This window comes from Trachypithecus francoisi, unplaced genomic scaffold (assembly GCF_009764315.1).
Source record: "Trachypithecus francoisi isolate TF-2019V2 unplaced genomic scaffold, Tfra_2.0 Lachesis_group0, whole genome shotgun sequence".
In the NCBI taxonomy this organism is placed as follows: domain Eukaryota; kingdom Metazoa; phylum Chordata; class Mammalia; order Primates; family Cercopithecidae; genus Trachypithecus; species Trachypithecus francoisi.
Window position 1 is genome coordinate 79,966,855 of NW_022681453.1, and position 25,307 is coordinate 79,992,161.

At 39.4% G+C, this 25,307-nt stretch overlaps 1 pseudogene; it reads right to left on the reverse strand.

Annotated features, from left to right (window-relative positions):
• Positions 1 to 2,269: 2,269 nt before the first annotated feature.
• LOC117084635 lies at positions 2,270 to 2,368 on the reverse strand (annotated as a pseudogene).
• Between the last annotated feature and the right edge of the window lie 22,939 nt (positions 2,369 to 25,307).

The following is a 25,307-nucleotide window of genomic DNA, read 5'->3' on the forward strand; positions in this document are numbered from 1 at the left end:
TATAGTAGGTCGAAAATAAAACCGTGCCCCAATACTTTCATAGGGGTAGGCAAATGATCAGGAAACTCCTTTTCTGCACTATAGTGAAGAGGTAAATAAATTCCATATTCCAGAAGATCTTCAGGCTACTGCACCTCCAGCTCAGAAAAAAATTTTCCAGGCACTTTTACAATTTTTTTTTTTTTGAGGCAGGGTTTCTCTCTGTCGCCCAGGCTGGAGTGCAGTGGCATGATCACAGCTCACTGTAGCCGTGACTTCCTGAGCTCAGGTGATTCTCCCACTTCAGCTTCCTGAGTAGCTGGGCCCACAGGCGTGCACCACCAAGCCTGGCTAATTTTTGTATTTTTTGTAGAGATGGGGTTTCACCATGTTGCTCAGGCTGGTCTTGAACTTTTGGTTTCAAGTGATCCTCCCGTCTTGGCTTCCCAAAGTCCTGGGATTACAGGCGTGAGCCACAGCACCTGGCCACTTATTAAACAAATTTTAATAGAACGTCCTCTGTTCTTACTGACAGTTTTAGGTTTTCATACCTATTCCTCTCCAAAATAACTATGTCTTGGCTTTTCACGAGAATTTCTAAGAGTATATGGTAGAAATACAAGCCAGCAACGATATTTTCTTAGCTGAACATGGGAAAAATTGTAAGAAGGGAAGGTTGTGCTGGAATTGCTAGGTCAGATCAGTAATGGTAAAAAGATTTTATGACTTGGAGCTCAATATAGAATATTTTCTTCCACTTGCAACTTTTCTGTTATCAGAGGATAAAATACAGTATGTTGGAAAATGTGTGACATCGGGATCAGGTAGGCTTGGGTTCAAAATGTTGGTTCTGCCACTGAGCAGTTCTCAGAGTATGTCCATTTCCTCCCCTATAAAATGGAGAAAATTATGATATCTACTAATGAAGATTTTAATGAAAATCGATCCAGTTCCTAGTTGAGATCTCAATGTAGTCATCATCTCCTCTAAGAAAGTATTCTTGACTCCCTTCTCTCACAAGGTAAAGTAAAATATCTTTTGTCTGTGCAAATTGCCACCACTCCCCACCTACTTCCCGCTCCACATCAGAATTCTATGCTGTCGTTGCATTTCTTATTGTATTAAAATTGCATCTGTATATGCCTGTCACTCTCACTAGACTGTGAGAAATTTATAACTCATATCTCTAACACTTAATAGGGAATCTGCCTATCAAAAGTATAGTCTTAGTAAATATTTGTTGAGTGAATGAATGACATATTTCAAGTGCTTGCACCATACTTAAAACACTGGAAACATCAAATAATGTGTTCGTTTTTGACTTCTATCATAAATAGGGGCCTGAAAGTTTTATTAAAAACATTCAACTCTTGCCCATGATGCTGTAACTAAGAACTATAAGGTTAGGACTGTTTTTTTGACTCATTCTAGGTAATTAGATACATTGATGGGCATGGTTCATGGAAGGTTAAGATTTAACAAACTTGATGAATAACAGGATGAAAATTTCTTTGAACCTTTAGCCATAGCCTATGCACATGCATCCAGAAGGAAAATTAATTGTTTGGCCCTTTGTTCATACTTTTTGTAAATAAATAACTTGGCAGTGTTGATTTAGATCATCAAAGCAATGTATTGGCGATCTTTTTCATTTGTCTCAGCTGCCTTTTTTCATTGCATTACAAATGATGTTAATTCTGTGCTTAATTATGCTTAACGTAGTTTATAGGCAATCCATTGTTTATCAGTTGGACATAGCAAAAATTCTGTTGTTTTCTTTCCATCTTCCTTCTGCTTATCATTTGTTGATTTTTGAAAGCAGCTGGAATTGTTCCATGTGAATGGAAACAATTATAAGGCTGTACAATCTTCTCTTGAGAGAAATGCATTTCTCTCTAGAAACCATCTTATCAATAAAATCTTTGCTTTTTAAAGAATTGATATATATTCTCATGCAAACTTTTAACCTGATCTTTGCTGTCCTCTTAGATCAAAAGAAATCTCCACCCAGATTATAAAAAAAAAAACAAACCTCTCCACCTACTCAGGATTTTCCAAAAGCCTATGTATTTCATTCATTGAAATAGAACCTCTATCTATCCAAATTGACTATTAGAGCCAGTCAGACATGTATTGATGTTTTAAGGAAATGATAAATGTTTGAGATGAGGGATATGCTAATTATCCTGATCTGATCACTACACATCATATGTATCAAAATATCACTATGTATAATTATTGTCCATTTAAAAAAAATTTTTTAAATTGTTTTATTTATTTTTCCTTTTTTTTTAAAATGGAAAATTTCATGAATCTGCATGCCATCCTTGTGTAGGGGCCATGATAATCTCTGTATTGTTCTGAGAGTGACAGAAGGCAGCCAAATGCCTAGGTGGAAAGGGGAGGTCCCCAGTGAAACCCCCCCTCTAAGCAGAAGACAGTTTAAAGCCTGAAAGCTAAGCTAAAAGTTAAATCCTCAAACTGGATTGAGAGCTTGTCTTCCTGTTTGGCGTGTTTTCCTCTGACTGATCCCCATCCTTCACCTATTTCATGTATATCTACCCTTTCCTAATTGGTTTTCTACACTGTCATGCCCATCATTGAGTGTTGTCTTTGCTTTAACTTTTTTTGCATACTCACAAGCCAATCAGCATGTACTTCCCATCCTGTGCCAAGACCCCAGATTCAGTTGGTAGAGGAGAAGACAGCCTGACTTCAGGGAAGAGACAGCCTAACTTTGGGAAAGATGACCTGCCCTTTTCATCCGCTCTCCAGCTCCCCTCTCTGCTGAGAGCTCTTTTCATTGCTCGGTAAAATTCTCCACCTTCACCATCCTTTAATAATCCATATGACCTCATGCTTCTTGGACTCTGGACAAGAGCTTGGGACCCACCAAGTATGGGTACCCAGAAAGGCTGTCATTACTGGCCCTTTGCCCTAGCCAGCAGAGGGCAGCCATCCTACGCAATGAGGCAAGGGGCCAACCAAGCTGCTAACTCACCTCTGTTGTTGGACTGTGGATGGTGGAACTAAAAGAGCACTGTAACACCTCCTCTGGGGCTTCAGGGTTGAAAGCACCTTCACCTGAGTGCCTGCATTCCCCGTGAGGCAACATGCTTAGTCTGGCCGCAGGTTCCACACGGACGGAGCTTGCTCCTGTGTCAGCACCCAGAGCAGCCGGCCAGATCCCACACTCACTCACTTATGTGCTCCCTTCTGCAAGGGGCTGAGCGTGGTGGGCGAAGTAGAGGGGAAAGTCCCTGTCGTGAGACCAGGGAAGGGGTCAAGAAAAATCCTGCATCAGTTCCAATTTTAGTATACGTGCTGCTAAAGTGAGCAAGAGGAAAAGTTGTTTAAAAAGCTCATGTTAATATAATGATTGGATATTTGTATCTTAGATTCTCATATTTTTCTTTTTTCTTTCTTTTTTTTTTCAGATAGAGTTTCACTTTGTCGCCCAGGCTAGAGTGCAGTGGTGCTATCTTGGCTCACTGTGACCTCTGCCTTCCGGGTTCAAGTGATTCTCCTGCCTCAGCCTCCTTAGTAGCTGGGATTACAGGCACCCGCCACCATGCCTAGCCAATTTTTGTATTTTTAGTAGAGCTGGGGTTTCACTATGTAGGCCAGGCTGGTCTCAAACTCCTGACCTCAGGTTATCTGCCTGCCTCAGCCTCCAAAAGTGCTGGGATTACAGGGATGAGCCACCACGCCCAGCCAGGTTCTTATATTTTCAATTATTACACGTATCTTAGAATTTGAAAAGGAAGTAGCTTTTGTTTAATATTTACTTTATTATTTGATATTTTATTGTCATTTTTATTTTAAATTCGGGGGTATATGTGCAGGTTTGTTACAGGGTGTATTGTGGGGTGCTGAGGTTTGGTCTTTTTTTTTTTTTTTTGAGACGGAGTCTCGCTCTGTCGCCCAGGCTGGAGTGCAGTGGCCGGATCTCAGCTCACTGCAAGCTCTGCCTCCCGGGTTCCCGCCATTCTCCTGCCTCAGCCTCCCGAGTAGCTGGGACTACAGGCACCCGCCACCACGCCCGGCTAATTTTTTGTATTTTTTTAAATAGAGACGGGGTTTCACCGTGTTAGCCAGGATGGTCTCGATCTCCTGACCTCGTGATCTGCCCGTCTCGGCCTCCCAAAGTGCTGGGATTACAGGCGTGAGCCACCGCACCCGGCCTGAGGTTTGGTCTTTTATTGATTCCATCACCTAGATCTATTAGTGATACATAGTGATAGTGAACATAGAACCCAACAGGAAGTTTTTCAGCCCTCCCTGTTCCTCCTTTTGGAGTCTTCATTGTTTATTGTTCCTATCTTTATTCTGTGTGAACTCAAGATTTAGCTCCCACTTATAAGTAAGAACACGTGATATTTGGTTTTCTGTTTCTGCATTAGTTCGCTTAGGATAATGGCCTCCAGTTGCATCCATGTTGCTGCAAAGGACATTATTTAATTTTTCTATGGCTGTATAGTAGTCCATGGTGTATATGTACCACATTTTAAAAATCCAATCCTAGGTTAATTCCGTGTCTTTGCTATTGCAAATCGTGCTGTAATGAACATATGAGAGTATTTGTCTTTTGGGTAGAATGATTTATCTTCCTTTGGTATATACCCAGTAATGGGATTGCTGAGTCCAATGGTAGTTCTATTTTTAGTTCTTTGAGAAATCTCCAGACTGCTTTCCAGAGTGGCTGAATTAATTTACATTCCCACTAAGCATTCCCTTGTCTCCACAACCTTGTCAACATCTGTTGTTTTTGGACTTTTTTTTTCTCTGTACATAGTGATGGCTTTTTAATAATAGCCCTTCTGATTGGTGTAAGATAGTATGTCATTGTGGTTTTAATTTGCATCTCTCTATTATTAGTGATGATAAGCATGTTTTCATGTTTGTTGGCTGCTAGTTGTCTTTTTTTGAGAAGTGTTTGTTTATGTCCTTTGCCCACGTTTTAATGGGGTTGTTTGCTTTTTTCTTGTTGATTCATTTAAGTTCCTTATAGATTCTGAATATTAGATCATATTTGGATGCATATTTTGCAAATATTTTCTTCCATTCCCTAGATTGTCTGTTTGTTCTGTTGATCACTTCTTTTTGCTGTGCAGAAGCTCTTTAGTTTAATTAAGTCCCATTTGTCTATTTTTGATTTTGACGTATTTGCTTTTGGGGTCCTCCTCATAAATTTTTTGCCTAGGCCAGTGTCTAGAAGAATATTTCTTAGATTTTCTTCTAGAATTTTTGTAGTTTGAAGTCTTACATTTAAGTCGTTAATGCATCTTGAGTTAATTTTTGTATATAGTAGTAGATACGGGTCCAATTTCATTCTTCTGCATGTGGTTAACCAATTTTCCCAACAACATTTATTGAATAAAGTGTACTTTCCTCATTGTTCATTTTTGTTGACTTTGTTGAAGATGAGCTGGTTGTAGGTGTGCAGCTTTATTCCAGGAGTCTCTAAAATGTTTCATTGGTCTATGAGCTTTTGGTTAGTATTCACTTTAAAAGGATCATTTCAGTGGGCTTGACCATAAGAGATAAATTCATTTTTTAAAATTTTTATTTTTTTTCAGAGTAGGATCAAAACTACAATTAGAATATAAGTGTAAGTATTGAAAAGTAATGTAGTTATGTGATTTTCTTTCTAAGAGTTCTATGATCAAAATATTTAAGAAAAACATTTTTGGTGGCTATCATGAGTTTTTAAAGATTAATGTAATTTCTGAGAGTATTTTTGCAGGTAAAATTTAGGTCATTATACAACATATGAGTTATGCTCTAAAATTAATAGTTATATTTATCAAGTGACTATTCTGTGTCAGTTGTTTTACATACATTACAATGATCTCATTTAGTCCTTAGAGAAAAAGCAAACATTGAAAAGGTGTGTGCAGTGGTTCATGCCTGTAATCCCAGCACTTTGGAAGGCTGAAGTAGGTGGATTGCTTGGGGAGCTCGAGACCAGCATGGGCAACATGATGAAACCTCATCACTACCAAAAATGCAAAAAATTAGCCAGGCGTGGTGGCATGTGCCTGTGTTCCCAGCTACTCAGGAGGCTGAGGTGGGAGGATTCCCTGAGCCCAGGAGGTGGAGGTTACAGTGAGCCAAGATTGTGCCACTGCATTCCAGCCTGGGTGACAGTGAGACACCATCTCAAAAAAAAAAAAAAAAAAAAAAAAAGAAATAAAAAAGATGAGGACCCGAAAGTTTATAATTTTGTTTAGATTTAGTAGGTGGAAGGTGCAGGATTGGAGGCCATGAAAAAATGCTCATCACTGGTCATCATGCCACATTTTAAAGGATGCAAAATCTCTAACCAGAAGGTTATAACCAGAAGTTTATAAAATCTGTCCTCTAACCCCTTAACACCACCTCCCCCAAGTCCTTAAACATGGTCCAGTCCTCAAAAACTGGATTCTTTTAATTTCTCTAGCGTTAAAATTGCTTTTTTTGTGTGTAGACAAAGGAAGCAGGATCAGGAGGGAGGACCAGATGAGAAGAGAGTTTGGGCACTTATTTATTACCACTTTGAGCAACATGCTTTGAACTCTCTGAATCCTCAATTGCTCATCTGTAGAGTGTGTATTTAATGGTATGCAGGCTCACAGAATCTGTGGCAAGGCCTAAATGCGGTGACACATATGGAACCCTTAGCAGACTCCCTGGCATGTAGTAAGAGTTCAGTAAATGGCAGTTATTACTACTCTTCAGGGTCTGGGGCTCCTCCTTGAAATAATTTCTAATAATAACAATAATGATACGGTTAATATTTATTGAGCATTGACTACATACCAGAGGCTTTTCTAAACACTTTGTTTTTTTTAAACTAGAAATCAACCTTATTATTTCTTTATTTCTTTATTTTTTATTATTATACTTTAAGTTGTAGGATACATGTGCACAAGGTGCAGGTTTGTTCCATAGATATACATGTGCCATGTTGGTTTGCTGCACCCATTACCTAGTCATTTACATTAGGTGTTTCTCCTAATGCTGTCCCTCACCCTGCCCCCAACCCCATGACAGTCCCCAATGTGTGATGTTCCTTGCCCTGTGTCCAAGTGTTTCCATTCTTCAATTCCCGCCTATGAGTGAGAACATGCGGTGTTTGGTTTTCTGTCCTTGTGATAGTTTGTTCAGAATGATGGTTTCCAGCTTCATCCATGTCTCTGCAAAGGACATGAACTCATCCTTTTTTTATGGCTGCATTGTATTCCATGGTGTATATGTGCCACATTTTCTCAATCCAGTCTATCACTGATGGACATTTGGGTTGATTCCAAGTTTTTGCTATTGTGAATAGCACCACAATAAACATACATGTGCATGTGTCTTTATAGGATTTTATTTCTCCTTCACTTATGAAGTTTAGTTTGGCTAGATGTGAAATTCTGGGTTGAAAATTCTTTTTTTAAAGAATGTTGAATATTGGCCCCCACTCTCTTCTGGCTTGTAGAGTTTCTGCTGAGAGATCCGCTGTTGGTCTGATGGGCTTCCCTTTGTGGCTAACCCAACCTTTCTCTCTGGCTGCCCTTAACATTTTTTCCTTCATTTCAACCTTGGTCAATCTGACAGGTTGCTCTTCTCTAGGAGTATCTTTATGGTGTTCTCTGCATTTCCTGAATTTGAATGTTGGCCTGCCTTGTGAGGTTGGGGAAGTTCTCCTGGATAATATCCTGAAGAGTGTTTTCCAACTTGGTTCCATTCTCCCCATCATTTTCAGGTATACCAATCAAATGTAGATTTGGTCTTTTCACATAGTCCCATATTTCTTGGAGGCTTTGTTCATTTATTTTTACTCTTTTTTTCTCTAAACTTGTCTCCTCGTTTTATTTCATGCATTTGATCTTCAATCACTGATACCATTTCTTCCACTTGATCAAATTGGCTATTGAATTTTGTGCATGTGTCACATAGTTCTTGTGCCATGGTTTTCAGCTCCATCAGATCATTTAAGGTGTTCTCTACACTGTTTATTCTAGTTAGCCATTTGTCTAGTCTTTCTTCAAGGTTTTTAGCTTCCTTGTGATGGGTTCAGACATCCTCTTTTAGCTCGGAGAAGTTTGTTATTGCCAACATTCTGAAGCCTAGTTTTGTCAGCTCGTCAAAGTCATTCTCCATCCAGCTTTGTTCTGTTGCTGGTGAGGAGCTGCGATCCTTTGGAGGAAAAGAGGTATTCTGGTTTTTAGAATTTTTAGCTTTTCTGCTCTGGTTTCTCCCCATCTTTGTGGTTTTATCTACCTTTGGTCTTTGATGCTGGTGACCTACAGGTGGGGTTTTGGTGTGGATGTCCTTTTTGTTGATGTTGATTCTATTCCTTTCTCTTTGTTAGTTTTCCTTCTAAGAGTCAGGTCTCTCAGCTGCAGGTCTGTTGGAGTTTGCTGGAGGTCCACTCCAGACCCCTGTTTGCCTGGGTTTCACCAGCAGAGGCTGCAGAACAGCAAAGATTGCAGAACAGCAAATATTGCTGCCTGATCCTTCCTCTGGAAGCTTCATCCCAGAGGGTCACCTCCTGTATGAGGTGTCAGTCAGGCCCTACTGGGATGTGTCTCCCAGTTAGGCTACATGGGGATCAGGGACCCACTGGAGGATGTAGTCTGTTCATTCCCAGACCTCAAACACCATACTGGGAGAACCACTGCTCTCTTCAGAGCTGTCAGACAGGGACGTTTAAGTCTGCAGTAGTTTCTGCTGTCTTTTGCTCAGCTATGCCCTGCCCCCAGAGGTGGGGTCTACAGAGGCAGTAGGCCTTGCAGAGCTGTGGTGGGCTCTGCCCAATTCGAGCTTCACCGGCTGCTTTGTTTACCTATTCAAGTCTCAGTAATTGCAGATGCCCCTCCCCATGCCAGGCTGTTGTCTCGCAGGTTGATCTCAGACTGCTGCGCTGGCAGTGAGCAAGACTCCGTGGGTGTGGGACCCACCGAGCCAGGCACAGGATATAATCTCCTGGTGTGCCATTTGCTAAGACTGTTGGAAAAGCACAGTATTTGGGCAGGAGTGTCCTGATTTTCCAGGTGTTGTCTGTCATGGTTCCCTTGGCTAAGAAAGTGCAATCCCTTGACCCCTTGCACTTCCCTGGTGAGGTGATGCCCCGTCCTGCTTCAGCTAGCCCTTCATGGGCTGCACCCACTGTCCAACCAGTCCCAATGAGATGAACCAGGTATCTCAGTTGGAAATGCAGAAATCACCATCTTCTGCATAGATCATGCTGGGAGCTGCAGACCGGAGCTCTTCCTATTAGGCCATCTCCAATTGTTTTGAAATGGAAGAATATGGTTGGGCTGGTTGTTGAGTCTCAAATAAATAGCTTCTTTTAGCCCAAACACTTTCTGAAAAAATTTTATATTTTTTGAGACGGAGTCTTGCTCTATCACCCAGGCTGGAGTGCAGTGATGCAATTGCAACTTGCTGCCACCTCCACCTCCTGAGTTCAAGAGATTCTCCTGCCTTAGCCTCTTGAGTAGCTGGGACCACAGGTGTGTGCCACCTCATTCAGCTAATCTTTGTGTTTTTAGTAAAGACAGGGTTTTGCCATGTTGGCCAGGCTGGTCTCAAACTCCTGGCCTCATGTGATCTGCCTGCCTCGGCCTCCCAAAGTGCTGCAATTATAGGCATGAGCCACTATGCCTGGTCTCTTCCAAACACTTTAAATGCACGTGTTTGCTTAATCCTTGAAACAACCCAAGGGGTAGTTGTTTTTATCATCTCTCTTTTGTAAGTGACAAGATTGATATCCTGGATATGCTTCCCCAAGAGCATCTCTTTACTAAGTAGAAAAGATGAGATTCAAGCTCAGGAAGTTTGGCTTTGAAGCACATGCTTTTACCCTTTCCATTGTCCCAACACTGTTTTAACCTTCCATGGAACACTTTTGCCCTTTTTTAAAAAATTTTCTTTTCTGTGAACTCTGCAGAGAAGTATTTTGTCCTTCTTTGGCATCCATTCAGCACCAAGCCCATTGCTGGACTCAATATTGACTGCAGAGAACACCTGATCATTTAATGATTATTCGATGTGATAATTGGTTGGTTGATTAATAATTTCCAATACAGTGAGTGATCAACAAACATTTGATAAGCAGTTATGAGATGCTAGCCATTTGGTCCAGCATTGCAGCAACAAAGATAAGGTTAACAAACAGTTACAGTACCTTGTGATGAGCCCATAGACAGATGTGTTCTGAAGGCAATATGAGTACTTAACTATGTCTCTGGAAGGAGACTGCCAGGGACTAGTACCAAAGTTAGTCTCTGTTTATACTTGCCGTTTCTCTGATGGCTGGACAGATGCAGAACATGCGAGGTAATGGTAATCAGGAAATAAGCAGCTACTGTGAAAGCCAGGCAGGTAGAAAGCACTCTGCAAAGATGAGCTGGAACATAGTATAGGGATCCCCAGGAACTGTTGAGGACGTGGCAGGCCTATCAGGCCAACCTGAGGTATAAAGATTCTAAAAAGATTTTAATTTAAGCCACCTGAGGCGGTCTTACAATTTGTTTATTTTTTTCTTTATTCAACAAGTACTTATTAAATATCTACCATATTCCAGCCCCAGCCAAATATTGTGCTAGGGATACAATGATAACCAAAAAATAAACATGAACCCATCTCCAATGGATTTTAGTTTGGCCAAAAGATATTAATCAAATAATTATGTAACAGTGAATGCCAAGTCTCAATAACAATTTGAAACTAAGAACAGTTTCTTTACTCATTCAGTATGCAAAAGATGTGAATTCATGTATTGCTAATATGTATGCACCAGTCTCCATCCAAGGTGCCCAGTGTACAAAGACTTAGAACATGGATTGTTATGTTAAGGCAGTTCTTCTCTATCTTTTTCAAATCATGGCATGCTTAGCAGATGTGTTTTTGCACAGTGGGATGAATGGATGAATTTGCTTGTGGTCAGAGGCCTCTGATTCACTGTCTGGCTACCCCAGGAGCTGAGAATAAATAAGAGAAATCAATATCCTTCCATGCCTACATTCAATTGTAGCTCATTAGTTAAGGGTCCCATCATCTAGTGGGAGGAGGAAGATATACAGAGGAATCGCTATGGAGTAAGTAAATGCTATAGCAGATACACCAACAAAATACTGTGAGGACACAAAGGAGGGAGAAATGATCCCTAACTTGGAGATGTCAAGAAAGTCTTCAGAGAAGAAGGGACATTGAAGCTGGATCCTGATAGTTTTTGTCAGTCACAGAGGATCAAAAGGCATTCCAGGGCAAGAGACCTGCATGAACAAAGATGTGGAGTTATAAAAGCCATTACATGTTTGAGCAGCTGCTATGCTCTGTAAATGCAGTATCGGAGGAATGGAATGTGATAGGAAGAGAATGGTAACAAGATATAGATAGAATCCATATTTTGAAGCTCTTTTTATACATATGTTTTTAAAGGGCTTCGTCTTCTCTTTCCTAATGTCTCTTTCACTTATCCATTCATTTCTTTTCTTTAGACAAATATTTATCGAGTGACTGTTATGTGTTGAACACTGTTCTTGGAGCTAACATTAGAATAAATACCTTGAAAAACATTAGCGCACTATTTTGTGATATTATCCAGCAAGAAATAAGGTGAGTCTCAAAGAGTATAGTACTGGTCCAAGATCACATGGACCACTGGTTGGAAGTCATTGTTCTGAAGTTCAGGTTCTTTGACGTCCAGTGCTTTATTGACTCATGTGTCGGCTGCAGAAATGTGCCGCTCAAATTTCCTTTAAGAGAAGCTGCTATGAGGAGCGTAGTTCATGACAATCTCTGGATGCCACCCTTTTAGATCCACTATGGTGTTCATGAAAAAACCACACTTCCTTCCCCTGCTTTGCCCACGAGACAATGACTGAGCATTGGTAAGTATAATAGTACTGGCTTATTCTAGGAATGGGGAAATTGATTTAACATTAGTAAATCTGTTAATATAATTCACCTATGAGAAGAACAAATAAGAGAAATAATATAATCACCCAATCAAGCACTGAAAAAAACTCAATCAACTAAAGACTTTATGGACACATTTTAAACTAATAGTCACTTTTTAAAAGTCAGCATTATGTTTAATTAAAACACACTGGGAACACATTAAATATGATGCTAGCTTTTAGATGGTGACTATTACCTTAAATTGTGTCTATGTTGTTCCATTAATGTCAAGAAAAAGCCAGTGTCTACTATCACTACTATTTTATTAACATAGTCCTGACTATACTTTACAATGAAATTAGAAAAAAGAAGAAATGAGTTATATATATATATTTGAAAAAAGAAAGTAAAATTGTTTTTGCAAATGTTATACTTGCTTACATGGAATACACAAAAGAATAAACTAAAAAACTGTAGCAAACAGTAAGGTAATTCATAACTACTTGAGTACAATAATAAACAGTAATCAACAGCTTTCATGGGTACAAAAAATAACCAGTTAGAAGATATAGTGAAAAAAATCATCACATTTATAATAGCAACAAAAATTAATTTCTAGAAATAAATGTAACAAGAAGTGTACAAAACCTATACAATGAATGGAAAACATACATTTTCTTAAATATAGAGATTCAATATTATAAGTATGTCAGTTCTTCCTAATTTAAGTAATAAGCTTAATTCTCTTACTGTACCAATAAATATGGTAAGAGTATTTATTGTTTGTCTATGCATTTGTTTTTGGAAGTGGAAGTATTGATTCATACAGAGAATTTTAAAACGCCAAGAAAATTCTTGAAAAAGAAGAGTAGCAAGTTAATTACCCACCCAAATGTTAAAATATAGCACTACAGTAATTACATTAATATAATAACAATTACATTAATTATTGCATGAATTGACAGGCAGGTAAATGGAATAAAGAAGAAAGTCTGTAAGTAGATCCAAATATGTATCAGATGTTAATATATGGCAAGAATGGGATAGAAAGTCAGGGGTTAAGCGATGTAATGGCAAAACCCACAATTACTCTTGCACCAAACTAATAATAAATGGTATTGGGACAACTGGATAGCTATCTGGAAAGTAAAATTAATTTTGGATCCTAACCTCATTACTTATAACAAAATTCCAGATTTTTCCAAGATTTACAAAGAAAACTTAAAATATAAGTATACTAGGAAATACTATATATGTATACACACAGGTGTGTGTGTATGTATGTGTTCATGTGTGTGTGTGTTGGGAAGGCTTTGCTAAAGTTAATCCAAAAATAAGAAATCATAAATGAAAAAGTTAATTAATTTGGCCACATATAATTACAATAAAATTGTCATGGCATTAAAATACCTTAAGCATGACAAACAAACCAGAAAAACATATTCGTTTGCACCTCATGACACAGAACAAAGATATGATATGTTCCTTAGCATATACAAATAAATATGTAAGAAGAAGACTAACAATCCAATAAAAAATGAACACAGTGTAAAACAGTTTGCATTAAAGTAAATGTAGATGGGTCTGAACATAAGCAAAGGTATTTATACATAATAAAAATTAAAACTATCGGCCGGGCGCGGTGGCTCAAGCCTGTAATCCCAGCACTTTGGGAGGCCGAGACGGGCGGATCACGAGGTCAGGAGATCGAGACCATCCTGGCTAATACGGTGAAACCCCGTCTCTACTAAAAAATACAAAAAACTAGCCGGGCGACGAGGCGGGCGCCTGTAGTCCCAGCTACTCCGGAGGCTGAGACAGGAGAATGGCGTGAACCCGGGAGGCGGAGCTTGCAGTGAGCTGAGAGCCGGCCACTGCACTCCAGCCTGGGCGGCAGAGCAAGACTCCGTCTCAAAAAAAAAAAAAAAAAAAACTATCCTGAGGTGCCATTTTCCCTTGTCAATTTAGCAAAGAAAAAAGAATTTTGATAGTATACTGTATTGAAAGAGTGTGAGGAAATAGGAATCTTATACACTGCCTTTGGGGATATAATTTGGTGTAAGCTCTGTAAGAGGCTATCTAACAATATCTATCATAATTACAAATGCACATATTCATTGATCTTGCAATTCTACTATAGGAGTTTACCTACTTATATACTCACCACACCCTAAATGACAAACTTAAAAGTATATTCATAGATATTCATATAGCATTGTTTGGAGTAGCAAAAAGATTGAAGGTGGCAGCAATATTAATATTAGAGAACTGGTTAAATAAATTATGTACAGGCATGGCATGAGAAACTATGCAAACTTCATAAAGAATAAAGCTGCTCTATATGTATTGATTTGGGACAAAATCCAATATGCAATGTTAGTAAAGAATGTCGTATACAATACTTTTTTGTTTTACACAAACACAATTTCATATGCATAGAATATCTATAAAATGGTAAAGGTGGTTGCTTTAGGGAAGGCAGCTAGGAAACAAATGATAGGAGAGATTAAAAAACTAAATTTTGAATCTATAAATTTTTTTTTTCACTGTGATGTATTACATATATGCAATTCTCACTACAACGCTAAGCATGCCATTCAGTTCAGCTCATATTTTCTTTGTAAAAAGACTTTCTCAATGAAGGAAGCAGTGTGTTCATTTACATCTGGCACAGCTCCTTATCCTGTCACAGATTGGTAACAGTTTGCTGCTGGCTGCTTTCAGTAGTGGTAGTGAGGCTGTTTCTGAAGCATGGAATATATGCCTATACTTATGGGACTCTGGTGACTTGACCTGTGTTTGTGATGCTGGGGTGAAAAACTAGAGTAATAGGAGTGTGAGAATAGGAATTGTGGTGGGTGGTGGGCGCAGTTGGTAGACTTTGCGATAAGGTAAAACTTGCTAGCAACTTTTAACCTTTTTACTTAGCTTGGATGAAGAAAGGCATTCTGGATGTCACTTTGTATTCTGCAGAAGTATAAAATCATACCAGAAAGTTAACCAGAGCTTGGAGTTCTCTCTGAGGAAGCAAAATGGCTAAGAAAACACAGCAGTAATTTAATGTTTATAAAGACTGGACTGAAATAACTACAGTATATCAAAAGCAAACAACTGCTGAGGAAATTGGCATATTTTAATTTGGTTCAGACTATATTTTACATGTTCTGGGTGTACTGTGATGTATGAGTTTGTATGTAGAGCTTACATGTATAATTAATACAGCTTTGAAGCTAGTTCCAGCCACATGTTTAAAATTTATCATGGTATTAGCTTTCAGACAGAGACTTTTTCACAAGTTATAGTCAATGCTATAAATTAGATCTTTTCTGATGAGCTCTGAACAAAGGACTATAATTTATCTCAATGGTATTTCATTAGAGGCATTTTAATTGCTGTGGCAGGTGAAAAGCACCATTCAATATTTTGACCAAACTTTTTTTTAATGAAATTATTTGACTCCAGTACCATTGGTTTAAAAAATATTCTGTTTTATTGAAGATGAACTATGAAGATGAACTAAAAGTCTTTATTTATACATATGACTCAACCTCACCTTGAATACTAGGCAAATCTACTTGGTGGGGAGTTTATTCCATAAAGAAGACCAGGAATCTTTTAACACTTGTGAAGGGGCTGCTAGGTTGTTCCTTGCAAGTGTGAATCAAAAAGGAGAAATTCCAAATTTCTTTTTTAGTGGTTTGTAAGTGAAGACTTGGGAATTGATTGCTGGCAAATAAATTATGGGTGTGGCACATTTCTTGCTTTCCAATTCTTTTTTTCTAATCGCATAAGTAATATGTGCTTTAAAAATCAAATTATAGAAATGTGCAACTTCAAAAAAAATACTTTAACAATCATTTCTCTAAGAGATAACTACTATTAACAATTTGGCATACATTCTTCCAGAAATTTTCTACAAAAAATACTTTTTTTCCCCCTTAAGACTGTGGTTCTGATGCCAACAATGTCTGAATTTTTCCTCCTCTGCCTGCTGTATTTTATCACATTTGCCCACCCCCTACCGTTTCAATTACTTTGTTGGAATAATATATTATGCAAATGTATCCAAAAGTCCCAGTTCCTGGACCTAAGGACAGATTTCATGCCAATGCATCTGTGCCTAAGAGCAGATTTTAGATTTGTGCCTGTGCCCAAGTAAGGACTGGGTGCCAGCTTGTCAAAGCTTAGCTGAGTACAGACCGCTATGCCATGAGTTAGGCTGCTTCTGGTGGTTCCATTTCCTCCAACCCAGACGGAAGTATCTGGTTGAGTACAGTGCTGGAGGGTGGTGTCTTTATTACACTTCCCCACATTTGGTTCAGTGGATTAAGCAAGGTTTCTTACTTCAATTTCACTCTTGTCAAAATGATTACCAAGCATATTCCATGTTGGGTTGTATGTTTCCCAGCTTCTAATGGATGATTTTTATGGTTTAGTATTTGACCACTAATTCAGTAGACACTAGTGAGAAACTTTAAAAAATGTCTTAGAAAACAATCTTTATTCAATGTGATAGGTCATTTGGAGTAAATACCCAAGTATAGAGGGACTGAAATTAACAGTTTAAATGCCCGGCTGCATTTAGTGTGTGATTGAGTTTTAACACATCAAATAGATTTACTAAAGTCTAATAAAAAATTCCATTGATGTTAGAATATTAATTCTGAGAAACCCTGGGTTAGAATGCATCAGAAGCTGTTAAATATCTTATTGAATTTTGTCAACTTGCTCACTCTTCTTAATATACCATATTCAGAGTAGAAAAACAGTGTGTGCATAGTCAAAGAGGCCAAATCTGTGCTTCTAAAATATCTTTCAAAGCTGTCTAATGTTTCTTCTTCAGAAAGGATTGAGACAGAAAGTTTAAAAAGCCATCTTTCAGCCAGGCATGGTGGCTCATGCCTGTAATCCCAGCACTTTGGGAAGCCGAGGCAGGTGGTGGATCACTTGAGATCAGGAATTCGAGACCAGCCTGGCCAGCATTGTGAAACCTCGTCTCTACTACAAATACAAAAAATTAGCTGGCCGTGGTGGGGCATGCCTGTAATCCCAGCTTCTGGGGAGGCTGAGGCAGGAGAATTGCCTGAACCTGGGAGGCAGAGGTTGCATTGAGCTGAGATCGTGCCACTACACTCCAGCTTGGGTGACAGAGCAAGACTCCGTCCCAAAAAAAAGGAAAAAAAAGCCAGCTTTTCCTATTTTCATGTTGGAAACATCTCGGGTATCACAGACAATGTGAAATTTGGTGTGTGTGTGTGTGTATATATATATGTATACCTGTAGAAAATATACGTTATGTAAATATACTACCATTTATGAGAGACTTATTTTGCAACAGACACTTTGCTAAGTGTTCATGTGGATTATATTGTAAACTATAAGCACCTCTTAAGCTTATCAGTATTCACAAAGTAATGGTGAAGCTCATATAACATCCCCATTTTCAACAAGAAATAGGCAAAATAATATCTCTTTTTTTCAAACAGAATAGAGACAGGAAGATGACATTATTGTGATGAATTCCTGAAAAATCTCTGTATCACTTCCAAGAGTAAACTTGCTATGAAGCTTCCAGAAGTAGAGTCTAGGTTTGTGTCTGAACCTCCTGCCTGTCATTGAAATATTTGCCTGATGACACTTTCAGGGGTCTTGAAACTTAGAGCTGGAAAGAACTTAGAAATTATTGTCCTTCTTATTTTACTAATGAGGAAATAGAAGATGCGAGTCACTTGCTCATTTATTTATTTATTCTTTCTATTGCCAGTCACTAAAAACAGGCTACGGGCTGGATTCTTTATTGTGTCTTGTGATTAAAAGCAAATAAGTTGACTTAGTCTAGGCCCAGAATTTTCGAGTTGTTTATTTTAGTGGGAAAGGGCATGGAAGAAGCACTGGATCTATTGCCATGGGATTAGTGTGAGCCCTGATTCCACTTGTGAGTAGAATCCATTGATTCACCATTAATTTTGTGAGCCCCTACTATGCATCAGGCATAAAGACACAGAGTAAATAAGGCCTCTCATCTGATCCAGTTTGCAGTCCAGTGGGAGGGATGTTTGAAAAGGAAGCAAGCAAAAGAAATGAACATTCAAAATGAAACGAAAATTACAAACTGTGATAACAAACAGGACTAGGTGAGAGAAGGCTAGAGAGTGGGTTCCAGTGAGAAGATTTCTCTGAGAAGATGTCACTGAAGAATGCAGAGACAAAAAGATAAGGAACAAGACAGGACTGGAATAGGAACTGGTGTCCAGGGTGTGACTGTGAAAAGTACAGTGACTGGGATAGGCAGAGCAAAAGGCCATGGCAAGGAGTTGAAATTATATATGTATTATATATAATATAAAATTATATATTACATAAAATTATATATTATATATATTTATATTTAAAATAGAGTCTCTCTGTCACCCAGGCTGGAGTGCAATGACTTGATGATCTTGACTCACTGCAACCCAGGTTCAAGTGATTCTCCTTCCTTGGCCTCCCAAGCAGCTGAGATTACAGGTGCCTGCAACCATGCCCAGCTAATTTTTGTATTTTTAGTGGAGATGGGGGTTTCACCATGTTGGCCAGGCTGGTCTCGATCTCCTGGCCTCAAATGTGCACCTTGATCTCCCAAAGTGCTGGGACTACAGGCAAGAACCACCATGCCCTGCTTGAAATAATATTTGAAAAGCAGTGAGAAACCATTAAGGGGTGCTTAGCAATAGAAGTAACATTATGAATTTTTTAAAAGACTTCTAAAGCGACATTATACATTTTATTTATTTTTAATGGAATCTGGCTCTGTCGCCCAGTCTGGAGTGCAGTGGTGCAATCTCAGCTCACTGTAACCTCCGCCTCCTGGGTTCAAGCGATTCTCCTGCCTCAGCCTCCTGAGTAGCTGGGATTACAGGTGCCCACTACCACACCCGGCTAATTTTTGTATTTTTAGTAAAGATGGGGTTTTGCCAAGTTGGCCAGGCTGGTCTCAAACTCCTGACCATAGGCGATCCACCTGCCTCAGCCTCCCAAAGTGCTGGGATTACAGGTGTGAGCCACTGGAATTAAAAAAATTTTTATGTTGATTAGCGAACGTATTAGAAGGGAGCAAATGTAAAAGTGGAACATGCAGTAAGCAGGTTCTTTGCAGTAGTCCAGGTGAGAGATTACAAGTGGGTAACTGTGGCAGTGGTAAAGAGCAGCCTATGGACTGAGCTGTTTTGGGGAACCATATACCAAGACTAGTTCACGGATTGAATGTGGGAAACTGGAGAGCTTACCGTGAATGATAACCAGGTATCTGGCTCTAAATCTGAATGGATGAGAGTGCCGACGTATTTACTGATAGGTTGAAAACTGAGGGAGGATGGAGGCTGATTAGCCTCTTTAGAAGTCTTATGCATTAAAAATATTGCATTTCCTCCTTTCTTTAAACATAAGATGAAATGAAAACAATACTAAATTATAACATAAAGATGTCTAATCAAGTACTAACCCTTTTGTCTATTTATGTGGTGTTATTTTAAAATATTAAATATTAAGTTATTTCCTTAAAAAATTATTAGGAGAGGAGTTTGCCCTATTTTGTTGTGCTTTATGCCCAAGTTTGCCCTTCAAGTCCTGGGAAAAATCAAGAGTGGTATTTTGGTATGTTGTGTTTGAGATGCATGTAAAACTGCTAAGAAATGTCAAGGTGGCAGTTGAATATACAACCGTAGGAGCACAGAAGGTGGAATAGATATATTAATCAAGGAGATGTGAACAAATGGATGGTTTTAAAAGCTACATAAATAGATGTGATCATCCAAAGAAAATGGGTGAGGAGCCAGGTAGAACCTAACATTTCTTTTCTTTTTTTTTTTTGAGACGGCGGTTTACGCCATTCTCCTGCCTCAGCCTCCCGAGTAGCTGGGACTACAGGCGCCCGCCACCTCGCCCGGCTAGTTTTTTGTATTTTTTAGTAGAGAGGGGGTTTCACCGTGTTAGCCAGGATGGTCTCGATCTCCTGACAGAACCTAACATTTCTAACATTCAGATGAGGAAGAGCAACAGGAGAGTGAAATGGAGTGGCCAGACTAGGAGAACATGGTGTCAGGGAAGCTAAGGGGAGAATAATTCAAGAATAGAATAGTGTACAGCTGTGCCAGTGCTTCTGTGTGGTCAATTCAGATGATGTCAGAGAACTGGATGTCGTTATTGACCTTAGGATGATGGAGTTTCAGGTTATGGTTGAGATCGAAGCTGATTGAGAGTTAATGGGAGATGAAGAAATAGAAATGATGTATGTAGAAACATTTTGAAAACTGGTTGTAAAGGAGAAAAGAGAATTGGGTTAATAAGTGGAAGGGATTGTTGGGTCAGAGGGTGTATTTTATTTTATTTATTTTATTTTATTTTATTTTTGAGATGGAGTCTCGCTCTGTCACCCACGCTGGAGTGCAGTGGCGCAATCTTGGCTCACTGCAAGCTCTGCCTCCCGGGTTCACGCCATTCTCCAGCCTCAGCCTCCCGTGTAGCTGGAACTACAGGCGCCTGCCACCACACCCAGCTAATTTTTTGTATTTTCAGTAGAGACGGAGTTTCACTGTGTTAGCCAGGATGGTCTTGATCTCCTGACCTCGTGATCCGCCCGTCTCGGCCTCCCAAAGTGCTGGGATTACAGGCGTGAGCCACCTAGCCCGGCCCTGATTTTATTTTTAAGGGTGAATGGTAATGGTGCATATTTGCATAAGAGGAAACACCCAATAGGAAAGAAAATTTGTCTGATGCAGAAGAGAAAAGGCATAACTTCAGGAGTAAAGTTCTTGAAAGGGTAAGAAGGAATGTGATTCAGAGCAGAAAGGTCAAAGATGAGGAAATTCCTGTCTGATGCTTAAGTATAGGGAGAACGAGTTTCTTTAAAACACTCATCTTTGTACTCACCTGAGCCAACCTCCTTGTGTGAAAACATTTTCTTAATCAGAACATACAGATTGCCTTGATAAATCATAATTTTATAGTATGAATAAAATACTGGTAAGTAGTAAAGTATCCAAAGGGAAGACCTGAAGATAAAGGATACAGAATTTATGCCGGAAAGATGCACCTGGAAAGTTGATGATGTGCCTGAGCTACTCCATCTTCCTGGAGGAAGCCAGGAAAGCACTGAAGCCTAAGGGGAGGTCTGAGGGTAAGAGACCAGAGAGAAGCCCTCAGAGAATCACACAGAAGAGGGCAAGTTAACATTAGGAGACTGCTGAATGCCCTCTAGTAGCCAGCATCAAAGAGTTTTGTGGAAGCTTAGATGATAGCTATTTATAACAATAGTTCACATTTATTGAGTGTTCGCAGGCATTTGTTTAAATTCTCTATACGTAATGATCAATTCAGGTTGTTTAATTCCAAAAACCATTTGCAATAGAAAGTTATTTCTCTATTATTTGGAGGAAGAAACGGAAGTATAGTACTTAGGTAACTTTCCCAAAGTCATGCAGCTACAAAGTGGGATCAGATATTCAAGTTTAAGCAGTCTGGCTCCAAAGCCTCATTCTAATCACTATGGCAAATGGCTAGAGAGTAGTTTACAACAGTGGGAGTAATCACTGCATGGCTGGAGAGTTGTTGCTGGCTGCTGACTGGCAGCTCAGTTGGAAGCTGTTCAACCAGGAGCCTCGGTTCCTGCCCACATAGGTCTCCCGGGAATATTGGCGCTTCCTCACAGCATTGTGGATGGGTTCCAAGAGTGTGTGTTCCAAGAGGCCTGAGTGAAAGTATAACAAGCTTCTTGTGACCTAGTCTCAGTTCTGCCACAGCAAATTTGTCAAGTGACTGAAGCCAGTCCACATTCAAGGAAAGTGGAACTAGACTTCACTTCTCAATGGGACGAATAGCAAAGAAATCGTGGCCGTCTTTATTTTGCCACAGCCAGCTTTTTGAATTTTGTAATGTGCTGTTATTTTTTTCTCATTTTAATTAAATACTCTCCTTTACATCTAATTTTGCGTATGTAATTTTATATTCTTCCTCTTATAGAAAGCCCTCAAATGATATAAGGTTGAAGCTCTAATGGGAAATGTTGATGTCATCTCACAAGTCAGAGGTAAACAGCTTTGAGCTTGCATGACTTAAGTTCAGAGAATTACTCTTGCTTTTACTAATTTTTTAAATTTTAGACTTGAATTTTTCCCAGTGGCTCTGGGATCATCTAGGAGGTAGATAATCTAGTATTATATGCACTGTTCTGGGAGGCCCCTGGAGGATTTCAGTACTTATGAGAATAAATTCCAACCTTTTAGAAAGGCAAGCCAGTGGTGTCAGCAGCAGGCAGACCTTGCCTTTTTTTTTTTTTTGTGAAATGGAATCTTGCTCTGTCACCCAGGCCAGAGTGCAGTGGCATCATCTCGGCTCACTACAACCTCTGCCTCCTGGGTTCAAGCAATTCTCCTGGCTCAGCCTCCTGAGTAGCTAGGATTACAGGTGCTTGCCACCATGCCCAGTTAATTTTTGTATTTTTAGTGGAGACAGAGTTTCACCATGTTGACCAAGCTGGTCTCAAACTCTTGACCTCGTGATCTGCCTCCCAAAGTGCTGGGATTATAGGTGTGAGCCACCATGCCAAGCCAATCTTGCATAGTTAGATGTGTTTTTCTACTCATGTTTATTTTCTGCTACCTAAAAAAAGAGAATGGACACATTGGCCAAACAGAGACATATGACATACCCTTGATTTTCTAAACAGAGTAGCATCCATAGTATCTACCAAATTAAAGTGAAATGTTTGGATTTTGATTTCTCAGTACCCAACAAGGGGAAGGAGACGCTAGGAGGACAACTTTTAAGATAGGAACAATTTTTCTCCTTCCTTGAGTGAAAACTACATTATGCTCAGAGTGACAACAAAGAATAGAACTAAAATGATCCACACACTTTCCAGGAGCATTCCAGATAGGCTGTAAGGTCAAAAACCAACTACATATGACAGCATATTAAGGAGTCATTAGCATCATTATACCCAAATTCTAGAGCCTTAGGTATAGCCCATCATGATGGTATAAAAACAATCTGGCAAACTATCATTACATGGACTATTGCATTCTGAATATGTGCACCAAAATGGACTAGTAACCTGTCCCAGAAGTTCAAGCCATCTTGGACTAACTGCCAAGGAGACACTGGAGGTCACGTCTGGACTTGAGGTGTAAGAATGATTAAACACATATGGCTAAAGGAGATCAAGGAAAAAAATGACTTCATCAGCCCTGTATGTGAGAAAGGGGTGGAATATTAATTTGGAAAACTGCCCAAACATATTTCCAGGGCCTCTGCCAGTTTTCAGTGTTTAATGGAGAAGGTAATTGGGGGATATAAATTACCTAGAGGCATTTATCTATTTAGATGACATAATCATTTTTGGCAGGATTCTGGGAAAGCCAGAGTAAAGGCTTAAAGTTGGCAAGGGCAGGGTTGATGATGTCCCTTGATAAGTACAAACGCTGACAAACCTCCATAGCGCAGAGTGAATACTGTTTCTGGAAAAAAATACCTGTTAGCCCAAATAACATCAAATTTAAAAGCTTCTTTGAGGTGAGTGATGAACAGAGTAGAGTATGAAGGGTATTCTCTAAAAGCTAAGCCATTAACAACTTCACAGATTGCCCTATCAAGAGAGGACTAAGGCCAGTGAGGGTGCAAGACACCAGCTAATGGCCATGTGGCCTCTCCAACTTTTCAGGGATTGCTGCTTGAAAGCCTGAACCCAGGCAGTGAAAGACAGTTGGGGAAACTTAACTTGACCTTCACGAACCCTGCTATGACTTTGTTACCTGTATGGATGTCAAAATCGAGGTCTGGGAGCTGTTATGTCCAGTCAAAGAAGGGAAACAAGCCAGTGGTATTCACCAGCCATTGTCTGTTGGATTACAACCTCATACATTACTCACACCTTGGTAATTTCTAGCCCTAAGACAAACCATTACTGACGAATTTCAGGGATATGTAAATGAGGTGACTTTGAGGTATGAATGAATAGCAATATGCTTAAATTCATGCTCATCCAGACCTAACCAGACACCACGGTGAGTGGTTGACGTAGCTGACATCTTTAGTGTTTATTATAAATCAGGCCTCAGCATCAAGATATGTGGCTGCATATCCCTAAAGATTCTTTATATATGGGCCGGGCGCGGTGGCTCATGCCTGTAATCCCAGCACTTTGGGAGGCCGAGACGGGCGGATCACAAGGTCAGGAGATCGAGACCACGGTGAAACCTCGTCTCTACTAAAAATACAAAAAAAATTAGCCGGGCTCGGTGGTGGGCACCTGTAGTCCCAACTACTCAGGAGGCTGAGGTAGGAGAATGGCATGATCCCGGGAGGTGGAGCTTACAGTGAGCTGATAACACGCCACTGCACTCCAGCCTGGGGGACAGAGCGAGACTCCATCTCAAAAAAAAAAAAAAAAAAGATTCTTTATATATGATGGTAAGAGCATTGCTCAAAAGGAGTCAAAGCAGTTTATGATTCATAAGTCCTCTTGAACGACTTATGGCCAAAATGTTGGTGTTCCTTCTAATATAAATGGTATATTGTTCTGGTTTTCACTTACTTGCTCTTTAAAAATATGTTTATTATTACAGATATAGTATGTGTGTAGTGTAGAAAATTAATATAGGCAGGAGAAAAATAAAACTTTACATTCCCTCCACCTGGATATCCTCTTTGTAATACCTTAGTGTCTTTCCTTTTAGAGCTTTCTGTGTGCATGTAATATGTACATATATAGACTCATACATATGTGTAATATATATATACAAAATACACTCATACTGTTAGTACCTGCTTTATATATGTGTAGAAATAATTTCAAACTTACAGAAAAGTTGCAAAAATAAAAACAGTACAAATAACACTCATATACCTTTTTCCCAGATTCATCAATTATTAACATTTGACTCCATTTGCTTTATCATTTGTGATATCTATCTAGATTTTTTCCCTTGAAACCATTCACGGGTAAACTTTATATATCATGGCACTTTGCCCTTCTTTTTTAATGTTTTAATTTTTTATTAAAAAAATGTTTGTAGAGACTGGGTCTCATTATACTGTCCAGGCTGGTCTTGAACTCCTGGCTTCAAGCAATCATCCTGTCTCAGCCTCCAAAAGTGTTAGGATTACAGGTGTGAGCCACTGCATTCAGCCCCTTAAATACTTCCACTGCATGGCTAGGTTTTCTTCCAGGGTTTTTATCCATTGTGGAAGACAGTGTGGCAATTCCTCAAGGATCTAGAACCAGAAATATCATTTGACCCAGCAATCCCATTACTGGGTATATACCCAAAGGATTATAAATCATTCTGTTATAAAGACACATGCACACGTATGTTTATTGCAGCTCTATTCACAATAGCAAAGACTTGGAACCAACCCAAATGCCCATCAATGATAGACTGGATTAAGAAAATGTGGCACATATACACCATGGAATA